Below are 5165 nucleotides of genomic sequence, written 5' to 3' on the forward strand. Positions count from 1 at the left end.
CAGCGCCAGGCTCAAGGGTCCGGGAGCAGCCGGGCTGGCCTGGGGGTGAGGAGAGGAGGCTCCAGGTCAGGAGGGCTGGAAAGGAGGGGGGCGCCTCTGAGGCTGCTGGGCAGGGGGCTTCTCCGGCACCTCCCCAGGCTCCTCTCTTCTCCTCCACATCTCCACTTTTCATGCCTCTCCCCCTAGGATGCCAAATTTGGCTCACGCAATCTGTCGTCTCTCTTCGGAGATTGGCACCGGGACGAAAGCCGAGTGCATTACATCACCACTGCCGCTCCCCCTGCACGAGGGGAGCGGGGGGAGAGGTGGAGGGCCAGGGGCAAGTGGCCAGCCCTCAACTTCCTTTCCTGTCTTCATGCTCATTCTTCCCACCTCAGTGCCAGGTGTTGAGAATGTCTGCGGCCACCAGGCTGGGGCTAGAAGCGGGACGGGGGCTCCAGTCTCGGGGAGATCCCGGGACCTGGGCAGGAAGTCAGGCCATGTTGCTGTGCCTCTGGCTAGGTGGGGCCTGGGAGGCAGAGAGCCTTGGCTCACGACCCTGATTTGTCACTGCCTTTCTGTGTGACCTTGGGAGCCCCCGCCCCCACCACGCAGAGTCCACATCTGTGTAGAGAACAGTTAGCCACCGAAGATCTTGGTGACTCCCTTGAGAGAAGGTGCCCTAAGTTCTGTGCTCTCCTGGGCCCAGAGGAGAGTGTCCTGAATTTCAAATCACTCTCCGTGACCTTGAGCAAGAGGCTCCACCTCCTTATGCCTCCGTCTCCTCACCTGTGAAATGGGGATGATAGAATCTTCAAAAGCAACTCCGAGGCACTAGATCTGAAAAGGGGAGACAGGAGTAGAGACATAGTCTCTGACCTTGACACCACAGACACTCAGGGACTCCGGGGCTCCCAGTCTGTGGGACTGGAGGTGGGGCCAGGTCAGCCCAGGGGGAGGTGGAGGTGGGGTGGTGGGAGGGTGTCTCAATTCAGACAGAAGGCTTGGAGCGCAAAGCCACTGGTGTGATGCTCTCATTTCACAAAAGCGGAAACCAAGACCCAGAGGGGGAAACGGATGCCCAGTGTCACAGGGATGGTTTAGAGGGGAGGAAGCAGAGCCAAGCCCTAAACCCAAGACTCTTGGCTTCCAGTTCTGTGGCTGCCGCAGGTGGGTACACACCCACACTGTGGCAAACCCAGGCAGGCCCCAGGGGCTTCGAGGGCCCAGCTCTGACCCCGGCCCCCTCCCTTGTCTCCAGCTGCCCCAACCCCCAAGCCCCCTTAATTTGGGGCATGAATCCCACCCCTCATTTGGTCTCCTTGAAGATCTCCTTTCAGGCTCACTCTAAAGCCAGTTTCAGGTAGTCCCACGCAGGGACAGGCTGGATTTGGGGTTAAGCTGGAAGGTTATGGTGCATTCTAGAAAATTCTCCAGGCTGGACATGGAGAAATATGGGGAGCAGCTGTGGATGTTTTGTGAAATAGTGAGCTCCCCAGTCCCAGAGCTATTCAAGCAGAGCCAGATAAGCACCTGCCAGGGATCCTTGCCTGGTGACTCCTGTTTTATGGGTGAGGCTGAATGACATCCCCACCTACAAAACCCTAGGAGCCTTTGATATTTTCCAGGAAGGAGCTGGGAAGCGGCGCCCATCACTTCCCTGCTTCCCAGCCAGGAAACACGTTTTCTCGCCAGGCACTGGGCTAGGAGCTTTTGCAAATTCTCACTTAATCCTCCCAGCAACCTGCCGATGTTGATTTGATATCCCCATGTTACAGATGGGAGAGCCACGGCTCAGAGAATCTGTGTGATTTGTCCAAGGTCACACAGCAAGGAAACAGACCCTGGATGTGAGTTCAGCCCAGTCTGATTCTTGGGGGCTGTCTCTGGGACTTCCCTGAGAAAAAAGTAGAAGACATTTCTCCCCTGGGCTGGGGCTTTGGCAGGAGATGGTCTCATCGCCCCCACAGCATGGCACCCCCTCAGGGATCCTCTGGGGGCTCCATTCTGAAGATACAGACACTGGCATGCGCTGTACAGGAGAGCTCATTTTATAGATGGGAAGACTGAGGACCAGAGACAAGGAATGGCCTGGCCAAAGGTGCCCAGAGAGTTAGATTTGGGCCAGGCTGCCTGTCTCCTGGCCCAGGACTCTGTCCCTCACACTAGGGGCCTTTCGGCTAATGGTAGCATGAGGTTGCGGGATCAGAATGCAGAGGGTTGAGGGCATGCTGACTCCAGGTTAGGTCTGCAGGCAGGAGTGCCAGGCTCAGGGAATGGGGAAAGGGGAACAGGAAGAGAAACCAGCAAGGACTCCATTCCCCACCTCTGTCCTTCTCGCCCTGCCCCCAGGACCATTCGCAGAGGACGGTGTCATTCGGCCTGGTGAGGTCGGGGCAAACTTTGCGGGTAGGACTCACCTGGCAGGAGGTGGTCTTGGAGAATGCAGCTGTGGGTGTGACTCCCTGTGTGACCTTAGGCCAGTCCCTCACCCTCTCTGAGCTAGTTCTGCCCAGACTCTGTGGGAATCTGGAGTGAATGATCTATTTCCACAAAGGAGCCACAGTTGGGCAGTCATCGCAAAGTGCCCTCCCATCTTCCCAAGGACCCCGGGCCCTGGACAAGAGGCAAGCAGGACTCCTGGGAGTTGCTGTAACCTTTTAGCCTTCTCTGCGGACTCAGCCCTCCTTGGGGTGTGGGGGACTTCCAGGCACAGCCCTTCTTCTCCTTTTCATCTTTATTTTTCTCCTGCTCCCTCTTCCCCTCGCTACGTGGGCTGATCGCTGCTCAAACTTTTAATTCAGATGGTAATTGAAATAATAATATGGGCTGAGGCCCCTCTGCTTGTGACGCTGCAGCTGGTGGAGCTCGGCTATGAATAGACTTTGAGTCACACACGCGCGCGCTCCTGCAGGCGCGCACACGGGCGCTCACGGGGTGGTGGGTGGGGTGCAGCGTGGGGGGCAGGGGTGGGCTCACGCTCTGGCTGGCGGTGACTCCTGGCACCCGCACTCCCCGAGGCCTTGGCCAGTCTTGCCCCCGCGGCCCTCCGTGTAGCCCCTGTGGTAAACCTGGACAATCTGGGACAGCAGTGGCTCTCCTTATCTACAGAAAGGGAAACTGAGACTCAGCAAGGAGAAGTGGCTGACTGGAAACTGGTGGAAAGTGTCTGGGACTGGATTTGAATGGATGGGCTTTGCCTGCTTCTAAGAGCACTGTGCTCTGTCAGGACACCCAGACCTAAAGATGGGTGGGGAGGAGCACTGGGGTGTAGCCCCTGTCACTCCCTTGGTATCCTTTGCCTCGCCTTCCTGTAGCTGCTTCTCAGCGTGCACACGTGCATGCACGTGCACATACGCACATACCATGAGCATTGATGCTATTGCTTGGTGGATGGTTGATGCTATTGCTTGGTGGCTGGGGTGACAAAGAGGCTTTCTTGCGGGGGGTGTTGCTGCCGGAGGGAGACCAGACCCTGCGTGTCAGGCTCTGTGCTGGGCTTTATATCCATGATTTCACCGAATCCTCCCACCACCCTGTGAGAAGCATCACCCCCACTTTTCAGATGAGAAAACTGAAGTTCAAAGAGAAGCAAGGGTTTGCCCAAGGCCCCCGGGTGGAAATAACCATAGATCCTTTGTCCTGCCAGTGCACCCAGTTCCAGCTACTCCAGTACCCTGAATTTGGCCTCCTGGCCTCTGCCAGCCTGGGGCACCCCTTTCCTTCCCTGTGATACTCCTCCCCGTGGCTGCCTGGCCAGTCCTTGACCAACCCTGGTGCCAACAGCTGGAATATCTGACCTCAGTGGGCAGGGGGAGGTGAGAGACATTGACAGGGCACCTAGGGGCTACCAGGAGAGGTTGTCCTTGGTATTTTTAACCCCAACAGTAGCTGCATAGGGAGAAGGCAGTGTTTTCATGGTGACCTATTAGCTGAGAGCTTTGGTCCAGGCCTGCCCAGGTGGGCCCAGCGGGGGTCCTCCAGCAGGGAAGAGGGGATGGATCTGGGAGGTGCACTGGCAGAAGAGTCCCCCTGGGACTAGGTTGAAGGCGGAAATTCCCCCCCAGCTTTACCTGGTGGCTCTCATCTGCCCCTGCATCCGCAGGGTCTTTTCTCCAGCAGCTCTCCTGGGAGACAGAGAAACTGAGCCCAGAGACGACAGGGATTTGCCCAAGGACACACAGCAATGGTGGCAGAGCCTCTTGCCACGGGGCTGCTCCTGACTCCTCTATGTCATGATGGGCTCCCAGGGCTGCTGACACCCTCCTGCTCACAGACACTTACTTCCCTGTGGGGTTTGGAGGAGGAGAGAAGGGTCTAGATCTCCTCAAGCCCCCTCTCCTGGAAATTCCCAGGTTGGAGTGATGGAAAGGGCCGCAGTCCCTGGTCACAGCAGCCACAAAGGTGGCAAGTCAGGCAGCTCAGCTGCCACTGACCCTGCATGACCTTGACTAGGTTACGGTCCCGCAGGGAAACTCTCTCTGCCCCTCTGTGTAGTAGGCACCACCAGGAAGGTGCAGGCTTTTTCCTTTTGTTGCTGTCTCTCTGCCAGAGCCCACCCTGGCTCCACTTGGCCTGCAGGGATGGGGGGTGGGGGAGGACCAGGCTGCAGAGGATGGGGCTACCTGTGCTGTGGGAGCTGACATTGACGGGGAGATTCAGGCCTAGGGGAGGGGTGTTCCCATCCTCGAGGTGGTGCCAGACTTGGCCCCAGGCTTCACTGTCCAGCTCACTTGGGGGATGCCCCAGGGAAGCCCCCAGCTGTTGGGGCTCTTCTCCCAGCCCCCACCCACACTCCCTGCAGGCATCTCCTCTCCCTCACAGGCCCAAGAAGCCCGGGCCCCCTCTGCCCTGTGAGTGTTGAAGTGCTACTCAGCCTGAGGGACAGGTGGGACGGCGGTCAGTGAAGGGACACCACAGGATGTACAGGGGAGGTGGAGGGCGGACCTGGGCTGGAGGGGCCCAGGCTGTGGGTGGCATGGAGGAGCAGAAGGGGCTTGGGTGTCCTTGGAACCTCCCAGCCATGTAAGACACCCTTCTGCAGTTGCTCTGACCAATGGGAGTCCTTTCACACTCCTCTTGGTGGGGAGCTCACCATCTCCCAGGAAGTGCACTTGTCTCTGGAAGGTTCTGTTCATTGATACCTGCCTCCCTCTTTTTTGCTTTGATTTTTTTTTTTTTTTTTT

The sequence above is a fragment of the Carlito syrichta genome, unplaced genomic scaffold (assembly GCF_000164805.1).
Source record: "Carlito syrichta isolate Samal-C Ts95f unplaced genomic scaffold, Tarsius_syrichta-2.0.1 Scaffold115657, whole genome shotgun sequence".
NCBI classification, from domain to species: Eukaryota; Metazoa; Chordata; class Mammalia; order Primates; family Tarsiidae; genus Carlito; species Carlito syrichta.